The 14,546-nt window shown below is 39.9% G+C and overlaps 1 protein-coding gene across 15 annotated transcripts in view; it reads right to left on the bottom strand.

The window, feature by feature from the left end:
- The window catches only part of RBMS3 (RNA binding motif single stranded interacting protein 3), a 1,080,848-nt gene that overhangs the window by 264,073 nt on the left and 802,229 nt on the right, over nucleotides 1-14,546 (bottom strand). The gene's annotated exons all lie outside the window — the stretch shown is intronic.

Here is a 14,546-nt window from a genome sequence, read left to right as displayed (position 1 = left end):
TGCGGAGTTCTCTCCCAGAGGTAACACTGAGGCAGTATCTTATGTAACCCACAGAACACTGTCTGACAATTGAAAGTGCTGTAAATATCTATGGAATGTCTGAGTTAGCAAACCTGAAAGATAGGTCTTTTGGTTCTTCACAGAGAAGGCTCCGAGGCTTACATAGATGAACTACCTTGCCAATAAGGGGCAGAGTTGAGATTTTAACTAAGGCTTGTCTAACACCAAAGCTGAACTGCAGCTACTAAGCAATTGTGCTGAGGACTCCACAAAACGAGTTGACGACATGTGCTGTATTTCCACCGCCTGCAGTGTAGAGCGATGATTAATATGGTGGTATTATCAGCATCTTTGACGCTTTTATTGAAAATGCACTGGGTGAAGGTACAAAAGGCAATCATTAGGTGCCCGGAATGTGAGAGGAGAACATAAACACGTAAACTTCAGGTCCTGAACTTCCTTCATTTTGAATTTTGGAAAGTCCTCTGTTTTCTCATGCTAGATATCACGATCCCTAAACTAGGTTTCTGGGGCCAAATGTTGCCATCTCACTTGCAAGCTAATGACTGAGCATTTTGAACTCTACCACCCTAATGTCAATATTGGCAGGGTTGCCCTATCCTAAGTAGACTCGGATTGGCAACATTTTCTAAATAATTAACTATAGTTGGGCTTTATTATTTTATGACAGTGGATGGGGAAGATAAAAATTAAAGGGCTGGTTCTGATGAAAGCAAATTAAATCCCCCAAACAGTACACTAGAGGCAAATACAAATTTGAAAAGCAGATCACACACATATGAAAGATGTGTATGAAATGTGTGAAATTTGTCTAAAAGGCAAAGTATAATTTTGGATTTTATGCTATTATTCATATGAGCTTTCTTCAAATGGAGCCCTTTAGCTCAAGTTATAAAACTTTCCTACACCTAAATTTTCTGTGTGTTTTCAGGAGCATGTTACATGCAGAGGAAACAAGGAAAAAAATATGCAAGCAAATGCCAAATAAGTTATACAATTATTATAGTTACAGGAATTCAAATGTGAGAGGGATTCCAGAAACCAGGGAAACACTGAGAAGTGGGCACAGAACGCCAAAAGGGCCCTTAGAGAAGTCATGAGGGCAGGGGGCTCGCCTGACCCTGCGTCCTTTTAGAGGAGGTGAGGTAAACAGAACACTGTGCCTGAGTGGAAGGTTCCAGGGGCGTGAGGACACCAAACTCTCAGAGATAAGCTCAGAGATGCAGACAGAACATCTGAATTTTCAGGTTAAAGAATTCTAGATACTATCAGGAGCATGTTCCAATCGGGGGCTATAATTATTTTCTGATTCAAAATTAAAAAAAAAAGATCTTTTCTGACATACATTCCTATGAGGCATGGGATGGAGGCACATTTTTCTGTATTGATACACATGGCAAATCTCTACCTACCAAGCAACAATGACTTCCCAGGTATGAGATGAGTACAGAATGACAGAGCCAAAAATTTAGAAGAAGCCTGTACTTGGTTTAAAACTCTGCTGGCACCATCTTGGAATTCTTAGTGACTTTCTAATTAGGGGTCCTGCATTTTTATCTTTCCCTGGGTCCTACAAATTATGTAGCTGGTCATGGTATGACAAGAAAGTACAGGAAACCAATCTGACTCATTAGAAAGTGCAGGAAACAAATAGGTTATTATTCATTTATCAAATGATCTGATGGTTCCACATAGGCGTGATTTTATAGAACATCTGAAGAATGAATCAATTTTATGACTCTTTAAGCTTAATAATCTACAATTTTCATAAATAAAAATAAAAACAAAGAGAGCATTTTATTTACTGCTTAATCACAACTTCCCCCAAATCAGATGATATTTGGGGTTAGGAAAACAAGATGAATCTTTCTCCATTCCAAATATTTAGCAATAGCTAAGTACAATTTTCCTAACTCCTTCAAGGTTTTCTTTTGGTGGAATCTTTTACAGTAAGTCTTCCAACTTGTTATTGTTATCATTATTATTATTATTATTTTGGAAGTAGGAAACTTCCATTTCTAGGAACAAAAGAATTCTAATTTTGCTCTTTCTATCTTCCCACAGGATCTACTCTCTATTGTCTCTTAGGAACAATAACCTTCCCTCCTACCAGAGACATGAATGGGAGAGGAAATGTAAGCCCTTAATTACTACAGATGTTACTTTATGGAATTTTTATTCCAGGAGAGCTACAGAATGAAAAGCTTATACCCTAGAGCCCCCTCCCTGCTCAATCTCTCTCTGGATACTCATCTAGATAAAAGGCAGTTAAGAATCTAAAGCTTGGCTGCATGAGTCCTACAAATCAAATCCTTTCTCTTTGTCTTAAAATGACATGGAATTCTAAATGAAGACTAAACTAGATTGGGGTGTGTGTGTGTGTGCACAGGCTTGTTAATTCTATTTAATGTGTTTTAGGAAATACAGAGGAAGCCAAAGTAGAAAATCAGGTGGCTCACCCACTCTACCCCCCTAAAATATTTTTGCTCTGGATTGAAAGCCTCAAGTCTTCCCTTTTGGATTTTAAGTATGATCATCTTTTCTTAAGACTATTTTACAGCCATATCAAGCCGGATGGGGGCTGTTTCTGGTAACACAAAGACAGCGGCGTAGATTGTTCACTTTGGCTTCATTCAGATTTAACTAAGTGAATGTCTGCAGTGAGCCTTTAGAGACTCTCGTCTCTGAAAGAATAAATGCAATAAAAGTCTGTTTTCTGTAGCTGCCGGCGCTTAGTGTCAAACCATGTTATGCTGCACCACCCAGCAGTGACAATTTCATTTTAATACACGGGGCACATTTTAACAAGGCAAAGCAGTCCCAGCAAAGGTGCAGATAGAGGAGCTATCAAGGGAAAGGCTCAGTGTTCCTCTTGCATTTTATGTGGGAACAGAACAAAAGTGAGGCTGGAGCTCTAGGGGGGAAGATACTGCATTTGAATAGCCACCTTTGGAAGAATGTGTCCATTCTCTTCGCAAGTTCACAATTAGCCACTTTGAAATGCCAGCTCAAGCTATCTGCAATCTGGCCCACGCTTCAGTTGAAACTGACACTAGCATTATGAAGTGAGTTTGAAAAGGCAGCATGCCAGACAAAGCTGCCTTTACACGTCGCTTTCAGACGGGCCACTGAATCACTACAACCACATCTATTCTTCCCAGGCGGTACCTGAACCCCCTTGAGTACCTCGGGATAGCTCGCGTGCCAGGCCAACCATTCACCCGAAGATACATTAATTAGGTTCCTACAAGGCTCCAATCATTGTATAAAGCTTCAGGGTTTTCTGTTAGGTCTGATGTTTAAATATAAATACACATTAAAGGTCCCGTTTGACATTCTTTCTTGTCTCAGTGCCTAGGAACCTGGCTTCAGTGTCATTCAAAACAAATCACAGAATTGTGATTAAAAAAAAAAAATTCTTTTTTTTTTTTTTTACAACAGCTACTAAGGGGAACCAGTTTCACAGCCAATACAATTCCCACAGGCAAATTACATCAGAGGAGAGCTTGATCCAGTATTAGTAGAACGTTCTGGGTCAGACTTAACACACCAAGGTGGAAGAGAACTTTGCAAAATCGTCTGCAGCCTATCTATCTCACCTCAACAGAGCATCTCTCAGTTTATGATCTTGAAGCAATAAGCATTATTAACCATATATTTAAAACAAATCCACCCCGTCATCTATTTTGGTTAATTAGAGGTTTCCGCTATTGTGAAATTTTTGTGGTTTTGCAATCACAGGGTCTGTACAAATTATTGGCAACTTAGAATATCCAACATTGTAAGCCAGTCATCCATCTAAATCCGGCTGGAGTTGCGCAAAGGGTCAATATCAACAGATTTTTTAAAAGTACTAAAATGTGCACTCTTTCTGAGATTTCAAAAATAAATTACATCATTTACTGCTTCGTCTATTGTAATGGAAAGAACAACAGTTGAGTCCCAGGAACAAAGATTGAGTGAATGAGCTGAATTTTCTTCTTCGTTTTTGCAATGTGTGCTCTAGTTTGTGCAGTCTGTGCTCTACCTGCCAGGTGCTTGACATTCTTAGGATGCAAGTGTCATAAATACTTAAAAACGAAGCAGAGTAGCCTCCTCCCATTGTCCTTTGCCGACACCCAGGCATTTGGGTGATGTCTTATTCAGCATTAAAACACATTCCTCTTAGGATACGGAACTATGGATAATATTTGACTAATTAAAACCCACTCCAGAGTTTTAGAATCACACAATTTCAGGACTAGAAAGAGCCATGGATATCAACTTCTAAATTGTACAGATGAAGAAACTACTACTAGTTGCCTTTTCTAAAGAGTAGTCAGTGGATGAGCCTGAAACAGAATCTTTGTCTCTTGACTCTCAGTTCAGATGGCTTACCTGGGAGATGTGGAGCTCCATTGCTGGCCTCCCATCATCTGATTTCCCGTACTTGTCTACTTTAATGCGTCCTGATGCTGGAAAGATCTTGCTACCTCCATTCCATTCAACCTCTACTAACTGGCCTGTGATCTAATGTCACAAGAAGGGCACTTCACATCTTTGGGAATCTTTCCAAAAATCTATACATAGTATGGATACTGTCATGAGAAAAACATCAGATAAACCCAGATCTGGAGACATTCCCCAGAATACCTGGCTGGTACCACTTAGGAAAAACAAGGAAAGTCTGAAATTGTCACAAACCTCAGCTGACTGATCAGGCATGATAACTACATACAAAAATGGTACCCTGGATTGGATTCTAGGACAGAAAAAGGATGTCAGTGGAAATATTAGTGAAATCCAAATAAGTCTGGAGTTTAGTTAATAGTTATGTACCAATGTCAGTTTCTTAATTTTGACATATGTACCATGGTAATTAATGTAAGGTGTCAACAATGGGGGGAAATGGGTGTGGTGTATATGGGAACTCTTTATTACTTCTGTAACTTTTCTGTTAAATTAAACTTATTCCAAAATAAAATATTTACTTAAAAATGACTGTAGGGGGGCACCTGGGTGGCTCAGTTAGGCATCCGACTCTTGCTTTCGGTCCAGGTCATGATTTTGCAGTTTCGTGGGTTCAAGCCCCACCTCGGGCTCTGTGTTGGTAGCACAGAGCCTGCTTGGGACTCTCTCTCCCTCTACATGCCCCCCCACCTCTCCATTAGTGCTATCTCTGTCTCTCTCAAAATAAATAAATAAACTTAAAAAAAAATAAAAGTGACTGTAGGGGTGTCTGGGTGACTCCGTTGGTTAGGTGACTGACTCTTGATTTTGGTTCAGGTCACGATCTCATGATTCATGGGTTTGAGCGCCACAGTTGGGACTGGCAGCACAGAGCCTGCTTGGGTTTCTCTCTCTCCCTCTCTCTCTCTCAGCACCCTCCCTCAAAATAAATAAATAAACTTAAACAAAAATAAACAAAAATGACTGTACATTATAATTATTACCAAACTATTTTTAAAAATATCAATTCTGGGCCCAAGCCCAGGAGATTCTAACTTAATTGCTTTGGCATGAAGTCCAGGGACATATTTTTCAAAGTTACCCAGGTGATTCCAGTGTGTAGCTAGGGCTGAAAATGACTGTTCTGGAGCTGTTTGTCAATGTCCCAAACTGGATGTTTTGTCTGGACTTCAGAAAAGTTCTAAAGATTCTGAAATGGTTGTCAACATTTAACGACTGGGAGACTTCACATGGAAATCTGGATTCCTGATTCCTCTTGAAAGGTAAGATGATCTATTCCATGTTTTCTGCATTGGCAACTAAGGTACAATAAAAATAAATTTAGACTTTGCCCCTGGTTTCTGACATAGAACTCCTAAACTGGTGGTGATAGCAATATCCTTTGTTACTTATAATGAGGCCCTTTTGGCTATACCTGAGTTTATGTTAATGAGATGACTCAAGACGGGACCCCTAGATAGATCCAGAATGGGGCTGATCACCTCAAAGACCAAATTATTGGAGGTTTGGAGACTTCAGCCCCACTCATCACCTCAGGGGTTGGGAGAGGGGTTAGAGATTGAGCTCAATCATTAATGGCCAGTAAATGAATCAACCATGCCCATGCAATAAAACCTCCATAATAACTACTAAACAACAGAGTTCAAACATAAGTAAAGTGTTTTCATGAGTTCTGTGGTTGTTCTAGTGAATCATCAAATCTGAGGGGGTCAAGGGAACCCATGACTATATAGTTGGCTTGGTAGAAATGTGAGTAGCTCTTGCTATTTGGGGCTGGGGTCTGAAGTGGGGACAGTCTTGTGGGACTGAACCTTTAACCCATGAGTTCTGATGATAACTCTACAGAGTTAGTGTTAGAATTGAATTCAATTCAATTGTTGGACACCCAGTTGGTGTCAGATAATTGGAGAATTGGTATGGAAAAACAACATGTATGTGTTATTAGAAAAAGCCACATGTTTAGTTTGAAAAAAAAGACATCATGGCAACCATGAACTAAAGTTGAATAGCTGCTTTCTTTTTTTTTTAACTTTAGTGTTTATTTATTATTTTTGAGAGAGAAAGAAAGAGTGTGAGCAAGGGAGGGGCAGAGAGAGGGGGAGACACAGAATCCCAAGTAGGCTCCAGGCTCTGAGCTGTCAGCACAGAGCCTCACACGGGGCTCGAACTCATAAACCACAAGGTCATGACCTGAGCTGAAGTCGAACTCTTAACTGACTCAGCCACCCAGTCACCCTGAACAGCTACTTTCTTTAAACAGAGCCAATTTGCCATCAATCCTACCAACCTCTATCAACTGCCAATGTTGAGGTAAAGTAGCAGATGCTTAGTTATCGTTGACTACTTTTTCTTTGCTTTATTTTTTTTCATTAGTGAAGTCCAGGGGAAAGAAAAATAGTGAATTTATCCATGAGTTTTCTGTTTGCTCCTCTTTATGTCTTCTCTGCTCTATGCCTCGAAGAAGTGATCCATCTATGAACAGTATTGTCTTAGCTCTTCTGTGTGATAGCTTTTCATGGGGTTCAGCCACTGGGGGCCTGGTAGGAGTAGAGAGAAGTCTGGCCAGCTCCTCCCTATTCTCTCTTTGCTTTGGCACTATCTCTCTGGCCGGGACTGCATCTCTCCCAGTTTCCAGCTGCTCCAGGCAGCCCCTTCTCCAGGGCTCTGGGTCTTGCTGGCCCTGGGAGCACTCCTGTACCTGCCTTCAGCTGTCTCAGGGCAGTAAGAGCTTCCTTCTGGTCATCTCTGGGTTTCTCAACATCCTTTGTCAGATCCCTGCCTTCTCCCCACACTTTTGTAAATACTGCTTCATTCTAGTCTCTTTAGATGAATCATTTGGGGTGAAATTCTGTGTGCAGCCAGCATGCTGATGGCTATGCCATAAAACTATCAACGCTCGAGGAACAAAATCATCCTGGAGGCTCTGTGTTTCAAGAAAAATGGAAGGGGGAGAGAAAAAAAAAAGGTTTCTTTTACACTCAGTCTGGGAACTGCTTGTTTCTTAGATTATCTGCCAACATCCGGTGGACACCATAACCTAAATCGGTCTTTTACCCATAGGTTAATGTTTTCAAAAGAAGTTTAGATAAAGAAATGAAAGAAAATTACATTAAAAGCCTTAAAACTGAGATAAAGGAGGAATTGATAAGTATAGTATGTTCAGATCTAGAAAAATCCTACCACTAAATGCCACTGGAATTCATAATCACTTTTAATCAAGCTCTTTGAGCTGCAGGCACATTTGATTCCTAGATATTATTATCTGTTATATTTCTTTTCTGTCCTCTATGAAATAGTAGCTTTGCCTTTTTTCTGTTTCTTAAACATGCCAAACTTGGCCCTACCTCAAATCCCTGATTGCCTTTTCCCTTTGACAGGATTCCCTATCCAACCTTACCAAGAGCCTCTTATGCTGGGTCCTTATCATCTGTATCTCAGCTTATATGCTGTAGGGGAGCAGCAATGGTTACTGCTTCCAACTTCAATGTAACAAAGTTCTCCAATTTTAGTTTTACATGAGTAAACAATATTCATAACTCTCCTCTCATCCCACAGAGGATGATCTTTGGGATCCAGTCATTTTGTTTCATAATGATAAAATAATAGAGTATATGTTTTCCCTCCTCTAAATTTTTATAAAGCCATGAGTTGAGTCCAGGAGATTTCAAAATTATAGATGATTTGATGCAATTTTATTTATTTGCTTGTTCATTTGGTTAGTTGACTGGTTGGTTGGTTGGTTGGTTTGGGTCTTGAAATCCAGGGCTCTGAAAACATGGAAAAGAAAGCAGCAGAATGTTCTGCATGACTATCTCTAGTCATGATCATGATTTACTGATGGTGAATGAAGACAAAGAGACAATGGGTACAAACAGTACAGTACAGACAATGGGTACAATGGGTACAATGGATATAAATGAAGAAAAACAAGATGAGAACAAAGATCAAGAAGCTGACGGATGGACCAGGAGTTTACTCTCCAGTGGATCACATTTGCTGGCAATTAGGTGAAGAATTAAAATTACTGAAAGGAGTTGGAGCACTTGGGTGGCTCTGTAGGTTAAACATCTGATTCTTGATTTCTGCTCAGGTCATGATCTCAGGGTTCCTGAGATTGGGCTCCGTGCTGCCAGTGCGGAGTCTGCTTGGGATTCTCTCTCTCTCTCTCTCTCTCTCTCTCTCTCTCTCTCTCCCTCTCTCTGGCCCTCCCATGCTCTCTCTCTGTCTCTCTCTCTCTCAAAATAAATAAAATAAAGGTATAAAAAGTAACAAACAAAAAATAAAGTTACCGCAAGAAGGAACAGCTTTTATTCTCTTCAATCTCGGCAAACACCGTAACCTCTTTTTGTGCAAACACACCTGTGGTTTGGAGACCACTAATCACTAGATTCACACTTTAGAGATTTTCTCAGCTCACATTTGATGTCCTTGTTCCATACAGGTTTGAGGTAGTAAGGGCAGAACTATTGCCAAAACAGCAAGGGGGGAAGTTTTAACACAAAGATGGACTCAAGGTAGATATGATCAAAACACATAGTTAACAATGAAAACACAATGAGATAAGCTTGATGGTCATTTTACAGGATCATATATTTGCCTACAAAAGAAGCATTGGTATTTGCTTTGTGATCTTTTACATTCCCATCTTTTCATTATGCTTACTCTGAATCAAAGTTCCTCATATTTCAGGAGGTGGGAGCAGACAGGGAGCAAGAAGTATCAGGGAGTAAAAGGTAAATCAATAAAATTGTCACAATATTCAACACTAAGAAAAAACACAGAAAGAATATTTGGAGCCTGATTCTTAATAATTCCGGTTTTTAATAATCAGGCTGGCATCTGTCTGCCTATAACCACAATTATTTATTTATTTTTTACTTCATGAAAAGAAAGAACTGAAATTATTTAATTGGAAAACTCGTTCATTCAGTATGGAGGAGGCAGAACACAGGGCTGGCTGCCCATATGTTAAAAGTCATTCAAACAAAACTCCATGAGAATCAAATTAAGAGTACTGAGGAGGGGTGAAAAATACTGCAAAATACAAAGGTCTCTGTGCTCAGCAGTCTCACGCTCTTTAGCTCACCAGGGGACAGTAAATGCATTTCTTAAAGAGGTTCTATGTTCCCAGATGTTGAAGCCGGATTAATTGTGAATGTTTACCCCCCATCCCTTCTGCACTTTGAGTCATTCTTCACCGGCCTCACATAACACTCTCTCAATGTGATTTTTGTTAGACAAATGGTCTCATGTTTCTGGGAATGGGAAACGCATAACGTGAACACACAGTCATGTCCCTCTAGCCTCAGGCTGATTTATGTGCTGATCCTCACCCTGGAAGGCAAGGTAGTCTGTTGGCACCCGTGAGCTCTGCAGCAGTGGGTCTGACTTGTCTGACTGTCAGCATTCCCACCATAAACTGCTGTTTTTAGAGGTTTACGACTTGGCTATAAAATGTTGCCTAGAGGGCGGTGGATCTTGCAAAATTGTTTTAAGTTACAAGAGAGTAGAAAAAAAAAAAAGAAAAAAAACCCCACAAACATAAAGAAACATAAAAAATAAAATAAAATGTCTATAATTTCAGACATATATCTCATGCTTCTGGAACTTTGAAAAGGCTATAATTGTGCTGTCTGTGCACCCTACTGGCATTCCAATCTATGCTTTGAAGTTCAGTGTTTTAAATATAAAATGAAGATACTACCTTTACTTTGAAGAGATGGTTATCAAAGCAGATTAATGTATAGCTTGCAAGTAAAATAATAATGGTGGGGGGGGAGCTTTCTAGTTAAAGAATTTTAGGATCTCTTGCACATGAAACAAGGACCACATCTGGTGGTCAGAAGTGACCACTGGTAATATTCAAAATGAAGCCTTCTGAAAAAATTTATTCAGGTTATGTAAATTGAGAGAGTCATAAATTCAAGAGATATATCCAATTTACCAGGCACAATTACATGACTACTGCTCTTCCAATCAAATAAGCATTTTCTTTTAATAGTGCCTGTGGCGCTGTGAACTTTTAGAAGAAACAATTTGTAAATCAGTAACAGTTGAGCTGATTTGACTGTAGTTTGCTCTAAAATTCCAAGACACCCATCTCAGAAGTGGCTTATTATCATCAAATGCTACCTCCCTGCAAACCCTTATAGTCAAAAACAAACAAAAAACAAAAACAAAACACTTGAAGTGATCTCATTTGTTTATCATCAAAAATTCACTGAAGATCAATTATGTGTCAGACAACATTCTAGGTGCTGGGACAGGCATGAAGAAGAACACAACATGGTCCCTACCCTTGAAGAACAGGGAGGGAGGTGGGTTCATGACTAGTACATGTGAGAAAGTGCTGCATTGTGATAGATGTATCAACAGGAATCAACTCCATCAGAAAAATTTCTAAGAATGAAGTCCAGCAGTTTGAGATTTCGCAGGCCTTCCAGAAGATTTGAGAACCAGTCCTAATGCCCTAAGGCTATGCTCTTCCAAGTTTAGAGAGCACGAGAGTCACCTAAAACATCGATTGTGAAACCCCAACCAGCCCTGCTCATTGCTGATTCAGTAGGTCTGGGATAGGGCCCCCAAATTGCATTTCTAATAATTTCCCAAGCAATGCTGAGGTTTCCATCCTGGAAACTAAACTTAGAGAACCACTGTCCCAAGGCATCCATTGCAATATAATCCATTAAGTTCTCTCACTAACTGTGCACTATCCTGGGAAGAAATGAGAAAACAGTCACTCGAGTCATCTCTGTTTTGTGGTTCAGAGACAGAGCTCCAAATGAGAAATGGTGGCCAGAAAAAAAGGGATATTTAAAAAGGAGGAGGGGCGTCTCTTGATTTCGACTCAGGTCATGATCCCAGGGTTGTAAGATAGAGCCCTGTATCAGACTCCGTGCTGAGCATGGAGTCTGCTTAAGATTCTTTCTCTCTCTCTCTCTCTCTCTCTCTCTCTCTCTCTCTTTCTCTCTCCCTCTGTCCCTCTCCCCAACTCATGCTCTCTCTAAAAAATAAAATAAAATAAATACACACACATACATAATAAAAAAACAATAAATGAATAAAAGAAGGAATACTTGTGCAAGAGTTAATTTGTGAATGATCGTGCTTATTGAGGCAGTAGCCACAGTGATTTGAGAAAATGCAGAGCAAATGTCCAAGTGTGAGGAAAGAGGAATTTGGTCAGACTCACTTACCTATGATATAGCTAAGATTATTTTCTCATGTATTCAAATTAGGTAAATTATGTGGGATCCTGCGCCTTGGGATTTCAAGTCTAAGACACACGGAGAATGAAATACTGATCTTTCATCAGTTTTATGGCTTCTTACAAAAGAGGCAGGGCCATAGTTTCTTTTGATTTCTTAGGAATAAGAAATCACTGCCTTGATTTGAACCTATGTTTTCCTTTTCAGTTCATGTGCTAACTTTCTGAAACTGGAAAATACCATGATTTAGAGTGTGGAGACCTGAGTCTCAGTATTGGAATGTGACTGATAATTCATATTCAAAGCTTAAAGTTTTAAAATGCTACTGCTTGGGGTTTAGTCATTGGGGAACTCCATAGAAAGGTAATTACGCTAACCACCCTCCACCCATCCATCCTTCCAACAGTGAAAAGGAAATATGATTTACGCAAATGTTGAATCCAGTGGGTGAAGATACAAATTAAATAGTGAATTTATTATGGTTTTGATAAATTTTATTTGGGAACACAACTCTGACAGGAGCTGTGACATGACCATCTAACTTTGGAGGCTGGAGTTAGAGGTCAGTAAAGGGTTCTTTGAAGAAAAGACATTTAAGCCAGTATCTGGAGGATAAATATGCAGAAGCCAGGGTAAGAGTCACGACAAGTGTAACAGTCAAGAAGGGTTTCTTGTGCCCAGCATACAGGGCAGGAAGAGAGAAGGCCAGGAAGTCGAGTGATGTCACGGATAATGATGTCAGGAATGATGTCGGCAAGGCTGGGAAATCCAATCGCTCAGGCCATATGGAGGGATATATGGAGGCCATATGGAGGCCCCTGACATGTTCATATCTGTATTTTAAAGAATCATTTAGAACCTCTCTATGCAAAATGCACCAAAAGAGGAAGGCTGCCTTCAAAGCAGGCATAACAGAACAATTTAAAATTCCCACTTTCGAACCCTCTTGCACTGTTGGTGGGAATGCAAATTGGTGCAGCCGCTCTGGAAAGCAGTGTGGAGGTTCCTCAGAAAATTAAAAATAGACCTGCCCTATGACCCAGCAATAGCACTGCTAGGAATTTATCCAAGGGATACAGGAGTACTGATGCATAGGGCCACTTGTACCCCAATGTTCATAGCAGCACTCTCAACAATAGCCAAATTATGGAAAGAGCCTAAATGTCCATCAACTGATGAATGGATAAAGAAATTGTGGTTTATATACACAATGGAATATTACGTGGCAATGAGAAAAAATGAAATATGGCCTTTTGTAGCAACGTGGATGGAACTGGAGAGTGTGATGCTAAGTGAAATAAGCCATACAGAGAAAGACAGATACCATATGGTTTCACTCTTATGTGGATCCTGAGAAACTTAACAGGAACCCATGGGGGAGGGGAAGGAAAAAAAAAAGAGGTTAGAGTGGGAGAGAGCCAAAGCATAAGAGACTGTTAAAAACTGAGAACAAACTGAGGGTTGATGGGGGGTGGGAGGGAGGAGAGGGTGGGTGATGGGTATTGAGGAGGGCACCTTTTGGGATGAGCACTGGGTGTTGTATGGAAACCAATTTGTCAATAAATTTCATTAAAAAAAATACAAAAAAAAAATTCCCACTTTCCCTCAGTTCCTAAAGAAAACAAAACTTTACAGGTTTTTACTCTTTTATGACGACATATACTATGATTATAGTTTTGCCTCTTACAATGTACATTACTGGCTTCTGCACTAAGAAGAATAATCTTCACTGTAAGCAAACTGAAAGCATATAGGAAAGACAAAAGTGAGAGAAAAGATCAGCCCAATCTCTGGATTATACGCTGAACTGTGCCTCCCCCTGAACCAATTCCTATGTTGAAGTCCTAGCGCCCAATAGCTCATACTGTTACTGGATATGGAGATAGGGCCTCGTAAGGGTGGCTCCTCATCCAATCTGATTGATGTCCTTTTAAAAAAAGGAGATTAATACGTAGACACAGAGGGAAGACCGTGTGAAGACAAAGGGAAAACAAGGTCATCTATGACAAAGCTAGAGGTCTCAGCCAAACCTGCTGGCACAATGATCTTAGACTTCTCTGGCTTCTAGAACTGTGAGAAAATAAATTTGTGTTGTTTAACCCACCCAGTCTCTTGTATGCTTTATGGCAGCCCTTGCAAATAATACACTCTGTACCAAAAGCCCCTTGTTAAAAAAAAAAAAAAAAGTCACCATAGGAGCTTATACACTATTCAAGATTCATTACACTGGCAAAATTCAGAGCCCCAGGCAATGTGATTAGCTCTGCCTAGATGACACAAAGGAACAGTTGCGAATGATCTGGAAAAAGTGAATGCCTCAAGGATACATTCAAGCCAAGGAGATTTTCTTCCCTCTGCTTACTTGTCTTCAAATCATCATGCATCTTGTATGTCTACCAGTCTACTAGAACATGGTGGGGAATCAGAACTTTAACGCATGGTCCATGACTTCTAGGAAGTCAAGTTAGACATCAGTTCATAGTTAATTTCCAATTTGTTATCTTTCAAAGTGGGTTAATAAAAGTTGGTTTGGAGTGGTGTTCCACATAATGGCAGGGTTCGGTATAAAGGGACACACCTGTCTACAATGGGCTGACTTCCAGATGACACGAACATCCATCCACTCATCCATGTGAAGTCAGCTGGAGACCCATAAACACACCAAGCCATGGAGTCACAGCTCTTACTCTCATTCTTTGTTGTTAAGCAGTTTCTTTCTCTCTGAGGTTTCTTGAGCTTTGTTTTTCATGAAAGCACAGCAGGTACAACCATTTTAACTCTATTCCTGGCTGAGATCTTCTTTTGTAAACATTCCCTTAAAGTTAAGATGAAAACTACTTTTCCTTTTCTGACAACGAAAAAAGTACA

Source organism: Prionailurus bengalensis, chromosome C2 (assembly GCF_016509475.1).
Source record: "Prionailurus bengalensis isolate Pbe53 chromosome C2, Fcat_Pben_1.1_paternal_pri, whole genome shotgun sequence".
Taxonomy (NCBI): Eukaryota; Metazoa; Chordata; class Mammalia; order Carnivora; family Felidae; genus Prionailurus; species Prionailurus bengalensis.
The sequence above is the reverse complement of the archived record's forward strand: the minus strand, read 5'-3'. Positions and strand labels throughout refer to the sequence as shown.